General features: G+C 46.1%; 1 protein-coding gene across 17 annotated transcripts in view; it reads right to left on the bottom strand.

The window, feature by feature from the left end:
* Window positions 1-23,933, bottom strand: part of ADGRL3 (adhesion G protein-coupled receptor L3) — a 630,261-nt gene that overhangs the window by 580,103 nt on the left and 26,225 nt on the right. The gene's annotated exons all lie outside the window — the stretch shown is intronic.

Genomic DNA, 23,933 nt, shown 5'->3' on the forward strand with positions numbered 1-23,933 from the left:
AGTCGCAAGGTGTTTTTTTAAATCAACAACTTGGGGGATCCATTTATTGATGTCAGAGTCCATGTGGTTCTCATTTTCAAACTGTTCTCTGCAACTACGAGAGCTAAAAAAACGTACATGTGAAACGAAAGCGGAGATTCTCCTGCAATACACATGAATCCAGAAACTGGGGCTTTAAGAAAAGCACCAAACATTACAAGACCTACAATGGAAATTCAGAGGAAATGTGACTTGTATCAGGAGTACAGGGTGAAGCTTTATTTGTAGCTTGTAGCATCCCTCACGCACTCCATCCCAGGCACACGGGATAAAAACCATGTGGCTACACAGTAGATGTGTGTAAGCTTTCACTCGGTATCAGCAGAGAGCCCCGATTCAGGCTGGAAGCTCTGGGAAGGATGGGCAGTACAAATGAATAATCATACTGTAGGTGAAAGAGATGCTTGTGGTATACTGGTGCATGGAAGGGTTGCTAAGTCAATAACTATAATGAGCGCCATTCACAATCCTATCTTTAAGGATTAGCATTGCCTTTGATAAAGCCAAGCTCTGCTGGTTGTCAGAAGGCAGGGAACCAAACTGCTCTTTAATTTTTATTATGCTTGTAACTTGTGTCGCAGGCGCCTAGCATTTAGTGTCACTGTGTCTCTTACTTTTATATAAATCCTAAGCAAACAACAACACAGATCCCACTGTATAGCATTTTTCAGCTCGCACAGAAACTGAGGGCTTAGAGGGCGGAGTCTCAGTTACCGGGTAGATAACACACCTGTGAGAAGCAGGTATAAAAAGCTACCAGAGAGGAATGTCAGTGCTTCACAGCCATGTGGTCAGTGATAAAAGCTGCAGAAGAAAAGACTCTGCCCCAAAGCCTCAACCTGCAGCCAATGGTTTTAAACCCAATATTTACATAGAACGTGGTGTCATAACACAATTTCAACAAAACACTAAGAGACTTATTCAAAGCTAATGGAAGTCAGGAGAGAGTTTCCTGATGACTTTAATGGGTTTAGAACCAAGGCCTCTGAACCTCATTCGCTTTAGGAGGGGGCATTTTGTAAAGGAATTGTTTAGCGGGACGTGTGTGAAACCCACACTCCTAGTGGTGGCGGTGCACTGTCCCAGTTAGCGGCACTGACCACGCCCAGAGAGGAGAATGAGCCTCCTCTACAGCCTCAGCAGAGAGCCAGCTGCCTTTTCGCTCATGCGCCGAAGACTCATGCACTAAGTTCCAGAGGTCCCAGGGTGGATTGCACTTGCAGTCAATCTAGCAGAGTCGTTTCCTCTGCAGCGCTGAGGTGTCCAAAGGGCCATCGGATACTCTGGTCAGTGATGCGAAAGGCCCCGTTGCCCATGAGAGATGTTACCATTCGCCTTTGGAGCCAGATGGGACTCTGCTTCCCGTAACACTAGTTAGCTCCCTAGTTCTGCAATTACCGCACGTACCAATGGGGTGGAGAAGCCTCCTCTAGAAGGAGTGAGATGGCATGAGCGGCATGACCAGAAACCAGGAGGGCCCCTTGAAATGCATCAAGCCAAGGTCCATGCACAAGTATACGTGTCAGGAGGGAGGACAACCACTGGAGAAAACCCGTCCACCCACCCTTGACCATACAAGGAGCAGCAGGGTAGAGGAACCCTGAGACAGACACCATGAGACAGACACCTCCCCCCCCCCCCCCCGCCCACCCCTCCACAGACAGACACCAGCACGTGGAAGGTGTCGAAGCCAGGAAAAAAGCCCCTCAACAGCTCCTTGGGCAGCAAATGGCCTTTCCTGATCAACTGTCAGGAGCTAGAGGGTATCTGCTCACATAAACCGGCTGTCTAGCTTGCCAGCACACCACAGCTGGAACCTCTGGCAACAGTAACCTCTGGCGCCTTTAACCTGCCAAGTGTTCATTGCCAATGGTTTCCCAGCGAGCACCCCGTGCTCCACTAGCTTTCTCTCTATTCCGCTCTCCCAACTGAGCCTGGTTTGCTGCCAGCTTTGCAGGAGGATGTGCCGCATGTGTGAATATTGACCACCCCCGTTCTCGGGCCCAGGGCTCCAAAGGGAGGCAGGTACCCAACTTCGAGCCTACTTGTCTTTGAGGATCTGGCCTCAATCCTGGCGTGAGACCCTTGAAGGCTCTGCTTGTTGTGTCTTGCCTCATGCTCCCTCACTGGGTGTAGCACAAGTCACGGGGCCCATCTTGGCCCTCAGTTTGTACGACACCCACTGTTGAAAAAGACTCTCTTGACCAACCCAACAGATGGACTCTGAGTTAAGGGGGGCTCACATTTTCCTCACCATCTCTGAGTGAATTACAAATAGAAGGTACATCTACAATTGCAAATCCGTGTAGAAGACGGATGCTGTGCACACACTTAGGAGAATAGGGTTCCCTACGCACCTCAACCCAATCTGACAACTTTAGGGGGCCAGACTCATGACTTTGGAAGGCTTGGTGTTGGCACCACTGCGACCACAGCAAAAGTGCCACTCCCATGAGAAGCTGCCCCCCCCCGGCCCACGCCTGGCAATGGCTATGCGCTTTGCACCCCTGGGAATTCGAGGACAGAGAGGGCACTGTGGCCAAGTGGAGTGGCCCGTGTGCACCAGCCAGTTACCGAGTTGCTGTCTGGAGACACACAGCGGAGTCAGGGGCCTACTGGGTCGGTATTTCCAGACACAAGGCAAGTAGCCGAGTTGGGCCCGAACCAAGGCCCGAGACTGGAGTCTGAGGTGCACAAAACGGCCGTGCTTGCAATAGAAGGAAGCAGTTCACATTGCCGCTCCCACGGCTCTGCAGGATTGCTTCCTGGTTCAGGCACCAACACGAGCCAGTCCAGGGGGTGGCGTGGGTCATCACTCCGGCCCCACTGAGCTGTACTCACGATGGTGTCCAGCTCCACAGAGTCCTCCCAGCCTGCGTGTCCAATGGCCACGTGGACGGGGCTCCAGATTCTAGTCCATCAGCTCCTTCATAAGGAGGGGGAGGGGGAGGAGCCAAAGTCTTAAGGCTTTGGCTCCGCCCTCCCACAGCCTGCTGAGTCGGATGGCCATAGTGGGAAGTGCACGCTGAAGACCCTTAAAGGGCATCACACCTCTCCACCCCGTCATTCATGCTCCAGTGGCCCAGGAGGAAACCAGCCTCTGAGGCAGCTCCTGGAGCCACCCCTCTACAGTCCCACTCAGCCCTTATTGGGAACAGGTAAGGGTCGGGCCCTGGGCAGCCATTCACCCTGGGGCCAAGCAGAATGCAGAGCTGTAGTCGCGTCCAGACAGCACATTCTGCCGTGGCTGAGGGACCTCGCTGCCTCCCCACAGGCACAAGGGAGAGGAGAAGCAGAAGTCTAGCTGGAGGGAAAGAAAACGCGAATCCAAAGCAAGCCGGCAGGTCCTCCGGGCGACAGCAATTGCTCCCTCGCTCCTCTCAAACCCAGTCGACTAGAATTACTGGCACTGTCCCAAGCAGTTCTTTAAAAAGGTTACCAGCTTAACCGAATGAAATCGGAGTCTGCAGCCATTAACAACTCTCCAGGGCAGGACTTGTCACTACACAGAATAAATTCAGAGGTAGCAACCAGCTCCGACTGCTTCTGCGGCAGTACTCTGCAACACTCGCCGGCTTCTCTCTTCATGCCCCCACTCCTCACTGTACCCCCCGCCCAAGAAACCATCATCGAGCCTAATCCACTGGGTTTGGTTTTTCACAGAGATGAAAACCAAGCAAGTAATACTGAGCAACGCTGCTCTAATTTGGTTATAAATAAAGAAACACCAAGCCTGTTTGCAAGTACAATAGCTTTGCTGTCCATTCATAATTTAGCATGTACCACTTCACTCTTAACACCTTGGGAGTCCACCACTTCCTGTTCACTGCCACCCCCACCCCTGGCCGGTTTTATTTTAGAAACTGACTGGCCATTGTTAGAGCAGCCACAGCTGGAACTGACACCAGCACACCGCGTTGTACTCTCGCCCCATTTAACGACAACTTTCATTAGATGCTAGCGGCACGCCAGACTCTCGCAGAAATACATTTACCATCGCCTGCTCAGCCTGTACAAAAGCATTAACTCCTCCTATTAACACACACCCCCGCTCTGTGCAAAGCGAGGCCTGGGATTCATTATTCATTAGCACTGCAGGCATTTAGAGGCCATTCACCACCTCTGCAGAAGGATGCAATTGACAAGGGGTGACATGGAGCCTGGCCACTCTCGCCAAGAAAACGGAGCAGGTATGCTGCCCGCCACATCTCTCTTGGGGTCCCTACACACGTGGAAGTCTTTCCTTACTACACAGGAAGGTCCTGATGATGCAAGCTGTTGGATTTTTACACCTCAGCCCCTGGAGCAGGAAAACCCCATGACTCGGGCAATGGTGAAGCCGCTAAGGCACCATGTCACAAGCAGCCTCGGCCTTCTCATGCCCCAGGGGGGACAGCCCTCCGGTCGCACAAACGCTGCAAGAACCACTGGAATTTCCCAGTGGGTGAATGGAAGGTGTCTGCGTGTCAGCCTGCTCCCTGCATGGCGGCATTTGTTCAGAGCGGGGCTTTCACCCACTCTGGTGCGACGCAAGCCCCTTGTGAGGGTAGCACGTATGCAGCAGGCTGTTCCATAAGTTAACGATGGCAGCTTCAGCATCAATGCCTATGGAAAATTCCACCACGCCCTCCCTGGGGAACGATGCCGTGTAGAACAGCCATGCCCTGCTGCTGTACCTACCACCCTCCATCCCAAAATATGGCATGTTCCCAACAGGCATGTCCCAGACTGGTTAGTTAAGGGAGACTTTACTGCCATGCACTCCTGAGCCTCTTCAAGCTTTTAACTTGTCCCTTAAAGAAGGAACCATCCCATCACACTGCCCCTCTCCGTACCCCAAACATTCACTGCCAATGGAGAAAGTCCCCCCGATTTAGGTGGGGTCACTGAAGCTCTTCCCCACACTTCCACACTGGCAGGCCAATTCTGGGTGCCACCGCTTTGTGCCCATGTCATAGCACCCGCCTTGAAAAGCAGAGGTCATCTGTGCCTTAACATGCAAAAGCTGGGCAGCGTCTTAGAAATCCAGTGACACAAGAGTTTGCTCTTTCAGCTGAGGCCCTGTCCTTGCCAGGCACGAAGGTGAGACACAAGAGACTTGATTTCATGGCATTGTAGAATGGCAGGCAGATGAGGCCCAAGTCTCGGTTACCGAGCAGGCGATGTGCGCAGAAGCATACCTCTCCTCGCAGCGAAGACACAACCACCGCTGGGTGGCAGCAGTAAGTAACCTCAACATGAAGCAACGAGTTTTGTCGACACCTCTGTCGACTTTTCACAAAAAGGGAATCCTGCCTTTACTCCCTGGGTCCTCAGCACGGGAAACGCACGTCCCATCAACCTCTCCTCTCCCCACCCCCCGGGGAACAGACACTGCTTTAAAAGCAGGTCTCAGCTCTTTACAGTATATCCTGCCATGAAGAGTGTGTCATTTTCCACCCAGTTTTGGTAGCCTAAGGAGGCTCTTGAAAGCTTATGCCCTAATACATCTGATAGGCTTTAAGGTGCCACAGGACTTCTCTTTGCTTTTGCTGACTCAGACTAACACGGCTACCTCTCCAAAATCTTCAAGAGATCTCGCCCTCTTGGAGAATCCTATTCCCAAGCCCCCCTTTTGGCAAATGGGGAAAACTGTTCCAATGGGAGCAGAAGGAGCAGAATACCCATAGCATCAGGGCAACACAGATGCTCTTCTACTTGTGATGTGATCTCAGCCATCTGAAGCTCTGGTCTCTTTCTCCATCTTAGGACTGCTCGTTTGGAAGGCCATTTATCTGCCGTCAGAGAAAAGGACTTCACAATGTTGAAATAGAACGCAGAGCTTGAAAAGGGTCACTGTGGTAGGCCTGACACTTGCTTTGTTCTACTCTCTGGGCAAGAGGCCCTTTCAACGTTCCAGGCAGCAATTTTCTTTTAAACGTGGTAGACGTCACTTAAAAAAAATTAGACTCAATCCACATGGCAAGTGTTCCCATCCAGAAGATACTCGCTTGCTTGGGCCTGAAGTCACTACAACACACATTGTAACTTTCAAACATGGCCCAACATGCTCATAAAAATGGAAGACGGGTCTGTCCACCCCTACATTTACTCAATATCATTAGCCTAGAACCCAGTTTTTGAACTTGGCTGCATAAAGCCAGGCATCTACATCAGTGTACCCTAAGGGGTACACGAGAGAAGTCTGGGGGGTATGTCAACACAACAGAAACCCGAAGAAAACTGAATTTTTCTTTTAAATGTTACAGTACTTAATTATTTTTATACTTTTTACACCCAAACATTTCATTGCCCGCCCAGCTATGATTAAGTTGTTTAAACAAATGCGTTGCAATGGTCAGAAAATAAATCATGTGTCTGAAAACTGGCGGTACTGAAGGTACTTTTTTTGGAGGGGCGAGGGAAGGGGAATTTATAAAAAAAAAGGGTTGAGAAACACTGCTCTAGATCATCAGTTGAAACTGCCTAAGTGCACACAGGTGCCTAAGACCTTGTTGACATGAAAAAGTTTCACTGGTCTAGACAACCCTGTGATTTTAAACCAATTTAGCAAACAAAAACAAACTCTGTGCAGACACTTCCTTTGGTTTAAGGATGGCTTATCTGGGTTTTGCTTCAGTGGTGTAGGAAGAGCTTTAAGCTAAATCAAAACAACCCAGTATTTACCCAGAATACAAGTGCCCACATGCGGGGTGACAGTGGTTAGCTAAACTACTTAAAAAAAACTCTATTTGTGTGAAACCAATGCAACTTTCTTGTGCCGTGAAGGATGAACATTAACACCCAACTCTCCAAAATGAGCCTCATGTTACCAGAGAATATTTCGATCTGACTTCAACCCCAAATTACCTGCTTTTCTTTAAAAGACCACAGGCAGCAGAAATAAAAATACATGATGTCCTGATAACTGATGGGCACAGCCACTGGGACTGAAAACAGCAAGGACTGCCCAGAAAGTCTGTTACTAAAACTGGTGTGTGTGCATGCGCACCCTCTAACGCAGGGGTGGGCAATAATTTTTGAGGTGGGGGACACTCCAAGGCTTTGGCAAGTGGTCAAGGGCTGCCCTTTTCTCTGGAGAGGGTACAGGGTCTGGGACAGAGATTGGGTGCAGAAGAGCACTCCGGGTCGGAGAGAGGTGCAGGAGACGGAGTGAGGTTGGAGAGGGAGTTTAGGTGAAGGAGGGGTGGTGAACCAGGGCAGGAGAAGGTGGGGTGGAGGAGTGAATTCTGACCAGGGGGAGAGGCAAAGGAGGGGTGAAGGAGCTGGGAGGGAACTGGCACCTGAGGGAGGTGAGGTGCAGAGTCTCTGACCCCAATCATGTGCACAGGGGAGGACACCACATTGGCAGCTATGAACATGCCACCAAGGATGTTTTTCCTTCCCCATGCACGGCAGGCGTTTTGCGCGAGAACACGGCAAACCTGAATGCACGTCAATGGCAAATCAAAGTGCCGCTGAGGACCGGCACAGGAAATTTGCCGAGCTTTTCTGCCGAGAAATTCCAGCGCTTTCTGCTGGGGTCTATTTTAAGGCATCTCAGTGACATGCTTTAACACTGTGTGTCAGTTAATTTTGTACAGCATTATCAGTAATAGTTTGGCGCTACCCGGGAAAAAAGAAATACCAAGCTGTTAAAAAGTCATACGTGGTGCGAACGGATGAGCTCTGTAGTCGAGGTAGACTAAACAAGACAAAAAAAGTGTGGTGTTTCCTTCCCGGGCAGGAAACTCTCTATTTGGATGGTTTCTCCTTCACAGAGCAACAGGTTACAAAAGGCTCCGGGGCTAAATACCAAAGCAGTTACCCTGAACTTACTGCAGCAAGAGGCTCAGGGTAGGAATATACCCTGACATTCTGAATTATCCTTAGATACAATACTCTGGGCTTGAAAATCTACCTGGACACATTCTCAAGCATTAGCCTTTACTCCAGGCAAAAAGATCTAACTCCCAGTCCTGCATGCATCCATCCTTTGCAAATTTGTATTAGCACAGTTTCACGTCTACCCCTTTAAGATCCAATTCCAGCCCTTCCTGCGCTCCCAGCCAATAAATTAATTCTCCTGCTCCCCCTCACACACACTTTGATCACGGTCCCAAATAAATCATTCCTCACTCGGATCATCGACTCTGCCCAGGACTTCTTTCTGCTCCCTGCCTGGGTCTACAAAAGGTCCATTCCCTCTCTCTGCCCCGCCCAGCCACCACCACCACTGCACCTTGATCCAGTTCCACCCCTCATCCTCCTAAAGACACAGCACCTGGTCTGCTTTGCATCTTTCCCTGCTCCCTGCCTCCAGCCTTGCTAGACATGGAAGAAGCCAACCTCTAGGGAAGCTGGTTTTCCAATATTTTCCAATACCCGGTTGCTTATAACAATAAAGGAGGAGGGACCTAATCCAGCCCTGTTGACCAGCATGAAATGATTGGGCCAACTGTGGGACCTGTCCATCTCCAACCAAAAAAACATCCCAATTCCCTTGGCCAATCAGCAGGCCCTTGAGCATGGGGGTTTGCCACAGACCCCTCAGAACCATGCCGACTGCGAACAGCTTGTTCTCTGATGGGCATGGTACTGTGTGATATGAACCAAAGCCGAAAACGGGAGCGATTACAAAAGCGCCAGCTTGCATTTTTATTAATGAGACTCAGTTTTCTGCCACCTTCACAGGCCACCCTACGGCAAGACTGCACGAGGAAACTCTAGGGGAGCTCTTCAAGACAGACTGTCCTGTCATCTTGCTTATTCCGCAACTTGGGTTCCTGTCAAGGTCCAGCAGACGTGATCAAATCAACACAGCCTATTAAAAGCTCAACCTAATAATAAAAGTACAAGTCCTTCTAAAACTTTGAGCAGCATGACAGCAAGTAACTCATGCTCCAGGAAACTCGGCCAATCTCTAGCACTGAATCTGTGTGACAATCAGCTGTAACTTTGTAGTGAATTCACTTTGTAGGACTCTGCAAAGTGACCCACTACCAGGAGTTCCACAAACAGCTCCTGCAAAAGTTCGTCTGGGTCTTAGGAGGGCATGTGATGATAGAGGAGAGAGGGGAAGGAATCTATTTCTCCTCCCTTTCAAACAAGCCCAGTTTCTTCACACCACAAGCTAGGAAATAGGCAACGCCAACCAGTATTTTCACTGGAAACATTTACGACCCATTTCTGAAACAACATACAGAATCATCCTGATCCTGGCATACCCTGTTTCCCAGGTTGCTGGATCAAGGAGGGTCAAGTGTATTTCCATTGCAAAACTACTGGGCCCTGTCCTTGCGAGGTGCAGAATTGCAGAGCTCTGAATGGAGCTGCTGAAGATCTAGCCCCTTGTCCTGAAGTATTTGTATGAGCTCCAGGGTTCAGTGGTCTCTGGTAGGAACATCTGAACAGGAGCCAGGCAGGCAGGGAACCCGTCACAGCCTCCCCTTCCATCTGTTGAGGTAGTTTTAACCCGTAGTTTCTCCTAGCACATCACCCATTCTGTACAGTGTATTTCTGCTACTGTATTTCATAAGGTCCCTTGGCACAGAAGCCACCTTTGCTCCTTAGAGAAAACAACTTAACCCCTTTACACCAGATGTCAAAAGCTCCTTGACTGGCGTTCTTTAAAGTAACACACAGATCTTGTGTTCTCGTGAACTGATCAGAGAGTCACACATTCTCTCATTTACAACCAACTGACATTTCCTGCCAGATCCCCCGACGATGTAAACTAGCATCGCTCCCACTAATGTCAGTGGTGTCCCTGCAGCGCGCACCATCGTCATCATCTCCCAGGGCCGTTCTCTAACTTTAACACAGAGAATTAGGACCTATACGGAGCAAATATGAATTGGTGATGACAGCCCTAGGCTTCCAGTGGCAGAATGTGAAATCATTTCTGTTTCAAAACAGCCTCGTCAGAAATGTAATTAACAGCTCGGCTCAGGTTTGCACTTCTCTTGGAAGCGGGGGATGGTTTGCGTAGGCCTCTCTGCTCTGCACCCATTTTCAGTCACGACTAACTCGGCAGAATGTCGACTTCTCAGGGTGAAATTCTCTAGGCTGGCCTCCTTCCCAAGAGTCACTTTTTAGCAGTGTGTTGGCCAACACTGTAAAGTCACTAGCACTAGGAAGAGTATGCGAAGGGGGAGGATTGGGGGTGCTGGAACAGTTGTTATGGGGGTGGAGTGCTGAGAGCCCTTGGACCAAACCATAAACCCCACATATAAAGGAAATCACTTCAAGTCAGGGGGTGCTGCAGCTCTTCCCCCTTTTCCCCCATGGCCCTAGTTCCAGCACTCAAGGGGAGGACCCACTTCTGCCATTACACAAAATATGCTTGTGACTTTTTGCATGTGACAAGCTAGGCTTGTGTGGCAAAGACTAGCCATGGAGAGCTGAAATCTGATCTAGACACATCCCTCACTAAGAAGTGTCTGGGTTCTCCACTGAAAACCGGTTTAATTCAACTCAATTGTGCGGGGCAGGAGGTGGAATAATCCATATTTTGTGCATGTCTCGTATGATTCCTCAGCCACATTGGGAGAGGAGGTCGACTATGATGCATTTACACACATGACTAACAGCCACACACTGACCATGCCTCAGGATTACTGAGCTGCCCAATGTTTCCGGGAAATGCCGGATCTGATTAAAGAAATGTTCTTTCTCCAGCAGCATGCCGAGGGCGGAGAGCTACGCAGAAGCCCCCTGCTGATCTCATGAACCTAGTGAGAAGCTTAGAACCTCGACTCTTTCTTTTCCACCCACCTCTTCAATGAGAATGTCCTCGGAACTCTGAGACCTACAACTCAAGCCGCATGTTGGAATCCAAAGTCCAAACCTGGGCTCAACTCTCCATCTTCTGTTGAAGTGAATAGCAATGTCCCCTGGTTAAGGATGCAGAACAGGGTCTTTTATAAAGCAAGTTGCCACACAGGGAGCAAACAAGTTCCAGCATAGCCAGTCTCGACACCAGTTTTACAAATGGCCAATGCTATGAGCCATTTTCCCCAGGCAAAGTATCATCCTGTAAGAGAAGTGATGTAAGCGTAGAAAAGGTTGACAACTCTTGACGGTCAAATGCCTCCCTTGCCCCTGAAATCCTTCTGCAAGGGTTTGAAGGACAAGAAGCAAGTGGCTGAGTGCTCCACGTCACCACTGATGTGCCTACTGGCTGTTTCTCTCCGATATTCCATTTTATGAACTGCTCAATCTCCAGTGATTCTCACGGGGTCACCCGAGGATGCTGGACCAGGGAACTCCGGATTACAGAGTTTCAACCAGTGCTGCTTAAGCATTGACAGATAAAGGAAAGTGAGGAAGAGTCTGCCTCCTAAAGCAAAGTTAGCCACTCGTCATGCTCTGCTTTTTATGGCACAGTCCTCCTTAGCTGGAATGATAAAATAAATTCCAGGGCTCAGAACATTTCAAGGAGGAATAATTTTTACCGCTGGCTCTGGCTTTATTTTTTTCCCTCACTTTGAAATTGATTAGATGTGCTGCTGAAAGAAAAATTGGCTTGTGTCTCTGAGAATATAAAAGGCATTTCAGAAAAACGCAAAGAATCTAATTTTAAATTCATTAAAGATTTTGTCCACATGCTGTTGGTTATTAACTATTTCAACGCTGCCATATTCCTTATGTTCTGAAACAAATCTTGGCATACAGGTTCATTGGGAAGAAGTAAAACTTAATAGACCAAGTCCAAGATTTAAAACCAGCTTTGTATGTTTAATGCAGCTCGTTTATCCCCAGGACCATGGCTCAGCAAAATGCCGGTTGCAATCAAGTTATACAAAAGGAAAAGGGGCTGGAGTGTATACAATAGATCTGCTAAAATAGGGAATAAAAAAAATCTGCACGTTTTATATTGCGCATTGGGAAAAGCTACGGAAATCAAGGGTGAGAGTTTTTAAGCACTCAGAGTGGTCTCACTCTGCCAGTGATGTCCGTGGGAGCCAAAGTCGTACAATGCTGAGTGCTTTCAAAAACCCAACCTGAGCTCCAGCACTTTGAGGAGAGCATTAGATAAACAGCCATTATGACTTCACCCATCTAATTGAAAATAACCATAGTTACATGGAACACTGCAAATTAAGCACCGCACCAGGAACGCAGAGAGGAGCCCTGGCTTTGAAATCTAGACCTCTATAGAAAAATGGCCTGACGGGCAAAAACTGCACCCCTAGGCTTAAGAGGGCAAGGCTTGAAAGGCAGCATAGCCACTGCAGCTTCATGGAGGTATGGGGAGGACAGCAGATGCAAGAAACACACCCTCCGTGCACTGCTTGCATGGCAGAAAAATGGGTTCACATCAATGAAGGAAGGGAGAGGATCTCTCTGGAGCCATGACTCTCCGGCAAGGAGAAGAACAGGCCCAAGATTTGTCTGTGTGATCGAGTGCGTCGAAGCACACTCACCACCCCATGCTACCCCAAAAAACCAACATCTCAAAATACTGTGGGAACATGTCAACATCATCAATATTTTCTTCTCTTTTTTTCCTTTCCCATTTTTTCTGTAATTTGTTTTATTAGGAATGTTTGCCTACATCACTAACAAGAGTGTTCCATCTCCCAAAAGTTACACTGGATTCCAGCAAAAACTGGATTTTGATATGCAAAAAAAAAAACACCCCAAAACACATAAAAACCTCTTCTATTTAAGTTCCAGAATCATAGAATACAACAACTGGGAGGGTCCTTGAGAGGTCATTGAGTTCAGTCTCCTGCCCTCATGGCAGGACCAAGCACCATCAAGACCATCCCTGATAGATGTCTGTCTAACCTGCTCTTAAATATCTCCAGAGATGGAGATTCCACAACCGCCCTAGGCAATTTATTCCAGTGTTTAACCACCCAGACAGTAGGAAGTTTTTCCTGATGTCCAACCTGAACCTTCCTTGCTGCAGTTTAAGCCCATAGTTTCCTGTCCTATCCTCAAAGGCCAAGGAGAACAGTTTTGCCCCTCCTCCTTGTAACACCCTTTTTGATACCTGAAAACCACTATCATGTCCCCTCTCAGTCTTCTCTTTTCCAAACTAAACAAGCCCAATTCTTTCAGTCTTCCCTCATCGGTCATGTTCTCTAGACCTTTAATTATTTTTGTTGCTCTTCTTGGAACCTTCTCCAGTTTCTCCACAACTTTCTTGAAATGTGGTGCCCAGAACTGGACACAATACTCCAACAGAGGCCTAATCAGCACAGAGTATAGCAGAAGAATGATTTCTTGTGTCTTACTCAACACTCCTGATACTGCATCCCAGAATCATGTTTGCTTTTCTTGCAAGAGCATCACACTGTTGACTCCTATTTAGCTTGTGACCCACTATGACCCTTAGATCCCTTTCTGCAGTACTCCTTCCTAGATAGAAGGGTGTGTGGGGGAAGAGAGGGTCCGTGAAAGTGGTCCCAGAGTAAGAGATAATAGAGACTATATAAAGACAGGCAGCATATGTATTTTTCCTCTCTCCCCATCTGAAACGTTCTATTCCATAACTTCCCAGAGCTTAAATGACCTTTAGGAACTAGGCTGGAAAGTTAGTGCAACTGTGTAAGCCTATCCAGTTGTACTACAAATTAGCATTTTTAAAGGACATTACAGGCAGTCCCCGGGTTACATGGATCCGACTTACATCCCTACTTACAAACGGGGTGAGGCAACCCCGCACTAGCTACTTCCCCCCAGCAAACCAGGGAGACGCGAAGCTAGCGCCCCCCTCTTCCTCCCAGTAGACCAGGGAGACGCAGAGCAGCTTCTCTCAGCAGACACCTCAGCTTGAGAATAAAGGACTGAGGGAAGTGAGGTGTGGGAGAATAAAACTGAGCTCTGGAGAAATGTTCGGCTAGAGTTTCCCCTACAATATGTACCAGTTCCGACTTACATACAAATTCAACTTAAGAACAAACCTACAGTCCCTATCTTGTACGTAACCCGGGGACTGCCTGTATTTCACAATTCACAAAACACCATGCAAGATTTTTTTCACTTGCATGCTGACCGCATATATTGTCCTTAGATGTCAGTGCAGATAGTCTACTAATGATACTTGGAAATACCCAATTAATTACCAGAGAATCTTCCCTTTGATTCATGTTTACATGATGAAATATCATGCCTACCACAAGCAACTGGGGCAAACAAGAAGTATTTGTGGAATCTGGCCGAGTGTAATTAAGTTGTCAATTGTTAACATGCAATGACAAGTATTCAACTGAAACAGGGGTACCGTAGGAGAGAATGCTCCCACAGGTTATAAGTTTAGTCCAACCAGGACATGTGTACAAAAGCAAGCCTTTCACCAAGGTTGTATCAGATATTTCAGGACTGATCATTTCTGCTCTTGAATGCAGAAAATCATATTACCAGAGCCGATATTCATCAGAATATTCTGAACTGAATATCTGAACTGCTTTAACTGAATTTAAATCGATAACTCCTCTACTGTGGTTACTTTTATTGAATTGCACGTTGAAATAATATCATTTCAATTATGTTATGATCACAGTATGAAACTTTACTATAGGTTTTATTTGTTCAGCTGGGAGGTAAGATATACTATGTCTTCATTTGAACAAGTCAGATAGATGACAGCTTTTAATGTTACCTTACTGAATGATCTCTTAGGGTTTACACTACTATAAAATGGAACTTGCTCTTTTCTTGAAAGGTCAACAACTTGAAAGGATTTGGCCTTTGAAATCTTTTTTTTCCCCACCTTTCAAAACCTGCCAAATAGGGGAGTCAAAAGTATATTTTAAAATGGGTCTTGTTGGAGAAATTAAACAATGTAAAAATAGATTCATTTTCTTTCCCTTCTATGTCAGACAATTTATACTACTTTTAACTTGGCATATCTTGAAATTCACCTGTTCTGAACAGGCCAGTTGACAGACACCTCTCGCTGTAAACATTTCTTCAATGCATATATATTTCTAAGTGGCTAAGACAGCAAACGTTCTCCTCGGAAGGCAAAAATCATATGTACATTATACTATTTACACAACAGATAGGAAAACCTTCCTAAACAATTTTGGACAAACTATATACATAGCCTTGAGGCAGTAATAACTCGTGCACTGGGAATTTCTATGCATATTCTGCATTACTGGCAGTGCTATTCATGAAAAATGTATGCCCAATGCAAAAAAAAAAAATCACTGATCTACAAAGAGCTCATGTTATGCAGGCTTTAAAGTGCAGTCCACCCCCACTTCCCCTGGGTTGAATTCCAGAAAGGTGACTTTGACTGACCTTTGATCCCACAGAGCAAACAGCGTGTTATTAAAGTGGGGCAGTGACGGGAAGGGTTTACAGACATGAACTAAAAACTGGGCAAGGCATGCAAGAGTCAATGGAAAGACGCCCATTAACTTCAGTGGGCTTTGGGCCAGGCATTAGGGCACTAAAATAAAAGTGGAAACGTGTGTAGTAAAGACACACGCACACACGGGCCAGGTTGGTAAATATCAATGGCCCCCATCCAGTAATAGGCGTCGCTTCATGCACACCGGCCACCGCGCACATATTTCAAGTGAAGCGTGTGCTTATGTGTTTTGATGCATCCCATTCTCCAGGCCAGTGAACTGTGGCAGAGAGATGTGAAGCTTTGCTTATAACCTCCACGTCTACAGAGAGCAGGGAACAGAGTCAGAGTTGTCAGGGCCTGGACCTCACTTTCAGACCGTGCTAGCAGCTCAACTAAAGGGCTGGGTTTTTTATTGCTTATCTGAAGCCACAGGCCAGTTTCCTTGCAAATAAGCACACAAGAAAGCATTTGTAAACCAGGTCCACTCTGCTCCCGTTCTTGCTATTGGTTTCATTCAAAAAAAGTTGCTGGCTTCACAACAACATGGAGTGTTGCTACTTTTAGGGATGAGCAGGAGGCAAAATTGAAGGGGAATGAATTGCTCAAGTGTTCTAGTTCAGAACTACAATAATCCCTAGGTCTTCCATAGTGTTTTTCATCAGCAGATCACAAAGCACTTTACTAAGGCAGCCAGTAGCACTAGCCCCATTTTGCAAGTGGGGAAACTGAGGCACAGAGCAGCAATGTGACTTGCTTCAGGTCACCCCTCAAACCAGTGGCAGATCTGAAACTAGAACTCTTCCAAACACACACACACACACACACACACACACACACACACACACACAGTTTTAAAAAAAAAACCCTCGAGTTACAGTACTTCGCTCCTCCCCCCAACATTTTAAACTTCGATGCTTTGAAGTGGATTAAACTTGCCAGACAAATGTTCCCTAAAGTCACCACTGCCCTCATTACATGGATAAAATGCTATTTGATATACTTCCCCCACCCCCTGTCTTAATGACAAACAGCTCTTACTTCTAACCATACGCATTGATGTTTAACTTTCCATCTACTCTGAATTAAGCTGGTTTTATCACCACCATTGAAGGAAAAGTCTGTTTTCCATTCACATACAGATTCCATTACGTTCGACACTGGAATCCCTTTAAAACTCTCAGAGGATCTCAGAAGAATGGATAAGTGTTCAGTCCTATTCCAAACGTCTTGCTTTTTCTTACTTGCTTGAGTAGAACTAACTGGCATCATCAGCTGAGAAAAAACTGTGTAAAGGGAGAGAGGGGGGAGATAATGATTGTAGTTAGCCAGCTGTCCATTTTTCATGGGTGCGGCCAAGTTTCCTCAGGTCCCATAAAGTTTGTTTCCAGCCACCAGTCCTGGCTCTCAGGGTTCTGCACTATTGTTTAGCTCTAATTTACCCCAAATGCCTTGTAAGAGCCCAGCAATCAGTGGAAGTGTTGGTCATGCTGCTAGCCAATATTGACCTCCCGCGGTTTGGCAAATTCTCTAGGTGGGCACCGGTCAAGTCCCGAGGGTGCTGAACTACAGAGCTTCAACCTGTATCACACAGGGCTGTTGTGAGCATAAATACATTACAAATTGCCAAGTGCTTAGACACTTACTCATGAAAAATACTATACAAGAGTTTGGGTATTATTCTCCGTTACCTACAACTGGAGATCATTTGTAAGTTATGCATTGAGCTTGAAAGTGTGCGTAGGTGTGTTACAACGTTTTTTTTGGGGTGGGGGAATATCGTACTCAACTGGATCCTAGATGCCAGTACATAATGAAGTGTTTTGGAGACTCAATTGCATCCATGCAATGAACGTTCACTGCAAAGATGAGAAGTGTGCAGTGTAAGACATGCTTTTGATGAAAAGAACTTTGAAAAAGGATTTTGGTCAATTCAAAAAGGATAGCCACAGCCTAGAGTTGCACCTATTTCAAAAACCTTCACAAACATCAATCTGTGCACAGCTCCGAACAGATCTAGCCTAGAATCTATTGCCAGTGAAATGGGTTAAACCGAAACGTGTCCCTTTGTGACAATTGGCAATATTAATTTCCACCAAGCCCAGGAACGTGATTAATCAACATGCTTGACACATGCCAATAATATGTATGTAATTTTCCTTTTGGAAATTAATCCACTAGAGTTCATGTTTGGTCCACCAGAACATGTATGCCCTGTGCTTTTCTCCCAAAATTTACAGACACACAACTGGGAAGAGCCAAGTTCGAGCACCACCTATTATTTTACTCTACTTGCTGCCAAGCTTAGCTGGGATCTTTTGCTATGTGTACAAATGCTAATTACTACTCAACCCTAATGCTAATCCTGACATGTGCTAATTAGAAGATTTAATCTTCCACTGAAGTCAGTACCACTTTTCAAATGAAAACATTAATCAGTTTTCAAAATTCAAAACCCAAACTGAATCCACTGAAGTAGTAAGAATTTTAGCCTTTGGCTCAATTAATACCAAAGCACAAAACTGAGGGTGCTTAAGAACAAGTGTCAGCATTTGGACGTTATTGCAAATAAGTGATCATTTCAGAAAAACAAAATATTTTTCACTGGTGCATTATTTTGTCTGTCCTCAACAATCTGCATTCAGTGGGGTGAAAAGAAAAAGTTGTTTCTTCTTTACCCTCCCTCTATGTTTGGAATGGCAACACTATTGATATGCAAAAAGAAACTAAAGCTAAAATACATCAGGGTATTCCAAAACCAGGACCCAACCCTGCAAGTGCCTTGGGAAAGTGCTTAATTTTGTGCTCCTAAGTAACCTCAATTAAGTCAAAGACTGTTCACCTGCTAAAAAGGAAAGCACGGGCCCAACTGTGTGCAGAGCACAGAGCCTGCGTGGTAACTAACAACTCGGTTTACATTCTCTCACCTAGCTGCGCGCAGTACGCGGCGCCTCAGAAGTGCTGCACAGAGACGAGCGCGCTGGCGGAGAACGTGAAGGATGATTTAAAGAAAGTTGCTGAGGAGGAGAAAACTGTTCGACGGAGCAGGGCTGCTCGAGCTCTTCCGGAGAGTGGCCACTTCTTAAATGCAAGACTGTCTCCCGGGTGCCTCCACAGCTACGCAACATCCCCTTTCCAGATTCGCCCGGGGAAGTGGGTGAGCAGGGGGAAGAGCGTACCATTGAGATTTTTGGGACACCAGGAATCCATCTTCATCCCTTTGCCCTCCCACCTCCAGCATCCTGTCCCCTCCACAGCAGCACCGTCATCCCTTCCTGGTTCCTTGTCTTAGCACCTCATTTCCTGCTGTTGGGCCCTGTCACCTCTTGCCTGAGCTCCCTGCTGTTCTGCTCTGGACACACTGCTCCTGCTGGCATCTCCAACCCTCCAATCCCCCTCCTGCCCCTTTGGGCTCAAGGAATACCACCAGATCGGTCACCATGATAACTGTACACATTTTAAATAATGATTCCCACTCCCCGGGCCACAATCTGTGAGGCCACAGACCTCCCTCGGCAAGTCCCTTAACCCCTTGATGCCTCAACTTCTCCTGCACTAGCCCTACACGGCCTGACCCACAGAAGCTCCATTGTGCGAGGCGACAAACCCTAGAGGCAGAGAGGCATTAAACACCTTGCGCTGGTCCCTCCACACACACACACAGCTCAGCACATGTGGACACCGCATACACACACCACAGCCTGGTGTTGGATACAATAGCAGCAACCAGGACCAGCAGGACTGCAACTGGCAACCCCTGCACCTGCAGGGTGGGTGAATGAAGCCCATGCAGGCTAAGCCAATTGGTCATTTCCACACTGCTTTGGGTTTCCCGGCACATTGCGATACTGTAGAAGTGGGTGTTTCAAATGGATCAGTGCGAGACGTACAGACTTCCGCCATCTACTGTACCTGCCCAAGGAGGACAGAGTTCTGCAGGCACATCTCTCTCTGTGGCTCTCCCCTGCTCTCCATCATTACTTTAGCTATGGCGGGAATGCCTGGTTACAGACGGAGTTCCCGCAGCATGCTGCCAGTGTCACTGTCACACCTCTCCACACAATTTGTTTCCAGTTCTCCTGCACTTGGCCCTGGGACTGTGATGTGCACTGCCCTTGAGGAGCCAAGCTGTCTTGGCAGGCTGAGGAGAAGATGCAGTTGCCGAGGTCACTGTTTCTACGCTACCGGCAGCCTTGATCCTTGAGGCTAAAGCCCAAACCCTTTGGAGGATTTGGATGAAAGGCCTTGAATGCAAAATGCAGACGGGCTAGGAGGCAGCACAAGGATGGTTGGAGAGGAGACGATCCCAAGAAGGACAGCTACTGACGGAATATGGGATGCTGGAAGGAGTCACGTATCAAAGTCCCATTCTCTCCCCTCCCTTCTCCTCCAGAAGAATAAGGAACCCACAATGAAAATAGCAACATTTAAAATTCATGTTAGGACAGTAATAAAACAAGGTCCCTAAATTATTTAGCACTGAGCTAGTTTAAAATGTCTTCCGCATGTTGCTTTACTACAAAATGCAACAAACAGCAACTTGCCTTGGGCGTGCTAGTTTATCTTGGTATTTCTAAGGAACTCACAATCCAGGCATACTGCATTTTTCTCCCTGATAATATTAAAAGGTTCTTTTCACATGTGGTGTATTTCTTACCTTCATCTACCATATATCTCCCTAAACTCTATAGGGATATACCTGGACACTCTTTTAAAGCGGCTGTCATCATACACGCTTTCTATGATCCAAAGTAATACAAAGAATACTAAGTTGTGACCATTACTTCCTTGTCTCATCACAACATCAGTTCCCGAGTAAACTATGAACACTGCATGCATTAAAAAAACTTAAAATCAATAATTTAAGGATTTTTCTTCTTTTTTTGGGGGGGGGGGTGCGGGCGGGAGAGAGGTTTGCAGCTGGAAGCCTCTGACATTTTTCCTGATAGTCTATTTAAAACAGGCTTTGATTCTGTGCTTGTGATTGTGAAGTTATACTGGTAACTTTGTTAGATCTTGTATCAGCATGACTCATCCATCACTAGTTTCATTGGATTAGCAGCTGTAGATGCACTGTGGTCTATCACTTTTCAAAGTAGAAATTCTGAAGAGTTTATATAACTGACACTCTGTGAAAGATACAAAATCTATCAGAGAAGGTTAGGTCTCCAGGAGGCATAAATAGGCTATGGCTCTGGGGAAGATATTGGAAGCTATGTTTGCATGTATCGTTTTGACCTTAGTTTGTAAAAAACTAATCTCGGATTAGTTTTCATCAATAACTTGCTGCATTAGCTATACTTTTCCCAACAATAATAGGAGCAAATTAAATTTGATTAAATATGTTAGTGACATTTCTGTTGGAACAAAAAATATCAAGCTGAGCTATAAACAGGAGATTAACGCCTTTTTGGACTTATTCAGACTCACATGAGCACTGATCAGTGCTCATATGTTACCTCAGATGTCTCCTCTACTGAGATTTTGGAATGAAAATCCAAATAGGCAATGGACCCCCTTAGAAAAAGCAGACCCAGAATCCCCTGTTCACCCAGAAACAATTGTGTCACCCCAGGACACCAGTAGGTAGCCTCAACAGAGACTACGTAAAAATCGCCACAACTCAAGTATCAAAGATCAGTGCAGTGCAAGAGATTCCAAACATCTCACTTTATAGCCCATCAAATCGTCCAACTGTAGGACAGAGAGTGACCTCAAGAGGTTACCTAGTCCAGTTCTCTTCACTCAGAGCAGGACTACATATTATCTAGCTCATAACAACGGCCAGATTGGGTCAGACCAAACATCCATCAGCCCAGTGTCCTGTCTGACAAGAGTGGCCAATGCCAGGTGCCCCAAAGGGAGTGAACACAACAGAGGATCCTCAAGAAATCCTTCTCCCGACACCCATGCCCAGCATCTGACAGAGGCTAGGGACACCAGTCCTGCCCATCCTGGCTAACAGCCATCGATGGACCTAACCTCCATGACTTGATTTAGTTCTTTCTTGAACCTTGTTAAAGTCGTGGTCTTCACAACCTCCTCTGGCGAGGAGTTCCACAGGCCAATTGTGCACTGTGTGAAGAAAAACTTGATCCTTGCAAAGTGCTGGACAGGTTAAATGCAGCAACCTTGAAGGCTTCTCTATGACTGGAATCGTGGCCCTGATTCCAGCTATGGCGGAAGCCATGCGGCCTATGTGAGAGCTGGGTGTGCAAACAGGTAACTGACTTTTTCTTCTCTAACATTTGGGTACTTGGAAATGGCATTCGCATGTGCAGTTGGCCAAGTTGCAGATGCAAGTATGAATGGTTACTCTTGATGCTAGTTGAACAGCACAGGAGTGCAGCAATGCTAACAGTCATGAATGGGGGGAGTGGTAAGTTAAAAAATGCTGCAAGAGGAAAATGCAGGGGCTGGCGTGGGAAGTATAGAATAAATTGATGTAGAGCAGAATTGGGAGGCACACAGGATTAATTAATTGGCATCTGTGTTTTTTGAAACCACCCACCACACCCAGGAAAAAGAGCTGGAAACCCTAGTGAAAGCAGATAACGCTTTATGCATATTTCAAATCAATCTGCTCTTTTGTCACAGGAATTTGGCATGTATCAGACAGGGAAAGTGAGACACTAAGAAATACAGGAACTGAAATCTGTGGGGGATACAGGTTCTGAACATTTCTGTTTATGGGATAATTTATTGTTACCTGACCTCGAAAATTTTGACCATAACCCATCCATCTATAACATTGCGGCCCAATAGCTAGTGCATAGGATTGTGACTTAGGAGAGCTGGGTTCTATTCCTGGATGTGTCACTGACCTTAGACGAGTCACTGGTTTATACCTCGGTTTGCACATCTATAAAACAGTGATGACTGTGCTCTCCTTTGTAAAGCATTGTGTGATCTACTGAGGAAAAGCACAGTACAAGAGCTAGGCATTGCTATATTTACTTCTTGCTTCTGGACGCAATAAAAACAATTTACAAAATATATAAAACATCTTTGTTAGCAACTGATGGCTATCAGGGTGGCGCACATCCAAACAACCCCAAGTGACCTCTATAATCTGTGCACAAGACAAAACTCACTCTGCTCACAATTGGAACATCTTAGAGGGAATTCTGGCAAGGAGAAGACTGGAAGAATTACTTCTTATGTCTTGCTTACAATACTTCTGCTAATAAATTCCAGAAAGATGTTTGGTTTTTTTGCAAATGTGCTATGCAGTTGACTCATTCAGCTTGTGGTCCACGATGATCCCCAGATCCCTTTCTGCAGGACTCCTTCCTAGATGGTCACTTCCCATTTTGTATGTGTGCAACTGATTAGGACAGAACAATTCAAGTACTTGGCATCTGTTTCATCCGGAAACAGAACGTACTAATCTTTAACTTTTATGTTAGATCGGATAGTTTCAAAACAGGAGAAATACCTTCAGGAAATTATGTTTGAGTTTAAGCAACCTTAAAGCAAAGCCAGGCTATCTTTCTTTACTAACTGCAAGCAAAGAGAGATGGTTAATTGCTGACTGTATTTACCTCCTACTTTGCTCAACATCTTACATTCACCAGTTCTTCCTGCTGTGTTTAGACCTCTTGTTGCAATGTGCCAAGCACTTCCTGTGCGGTGCTGAGCTGTCTCAACTTATAAGTAGGGATTATACAGTGCCCAGTGACCAATGTAAAGAACAAATCCTACTGCATTTTATACTTCTGGCTTTCAAACACCATTAATGTTGATTGAATGTAACAATTACAGCTTATTAACCTCAGGTTTTCTTTTAAACATACAAGGGTGATTACATGAAGATGATAACTAAATGTCATTCACTAAATGTCAACACATGCTTATTTTATTATGTACAAAGAATGCAAGCTGCAACATCAGGAATAGAGCTAAAATGACAAACAGTCTTTCAAATTATGCTAACAACATAAACACCTACAGATCAGATGTACCAAACATCTCACATGAAAAAAAAAAGCTACTTTCAGAAAAAACCTACCAGGAAAAAAAAGTTATCCTCTGAAGAAATCGGTTTTCCCCTAGTGACGACTAATGCAGAAAGCTGCATGACAAATGTTACCCCTTATGAATACTGAGACGCATACTTTGTCTCCAACATCTAAAAGGGCCACAAAACAAACAAACAATCCAGAAGCATGCATCCCTTGCCTTCCAGAAGTCTAAAAAATACACACACTGTGCAAAGCTAATTCATTCAGCCTGCTGAGAAGGGTCCTACATTTTAAGAAAGATCCTTCATGAAGGACAGTTGCTAAACAACTTTCAGAAGTTGCCATGTAAATGGGCTATTTCCCATGCTCCACAACTCTGCCCCACCACTAGTCTCCCTCTTCAAAGCTATAGGACATGTTCCTTGGATAATCGTTGCCTCAAGAACATTCTGAGTATCTCAGAAGAAAACAAATGGCTGACAGACATCTCACAGTGCCTTGCATCACCTTCATACACTAAGCACTATGGGAATGTGCAACGCAGTGCTAGGCATGATGGGAATGTGAAAAAAGTCTGTCAGCCATTTGTTTTCTTCTGTGGGCATGTTTTGCTCTTTCTGCCGACAAGGGAGCTGAAT

The sequence above is a fragment of the Pelodiscus sinensis genome, chromosome 4 (genome assembly GCF_052426305.1).
Source record: "Pelodiscus sinensis isolate ZL-2025 chromosome 4, ASM5242630v1, whole genome shotgun sequence".
Classification (NCBI taxonomy): domain Eukaryota; kingdom Metazoa; phylum Chordata; order Testudines; family Trionychidae; genus Pelodiscus; species Pelodiscus sinensis.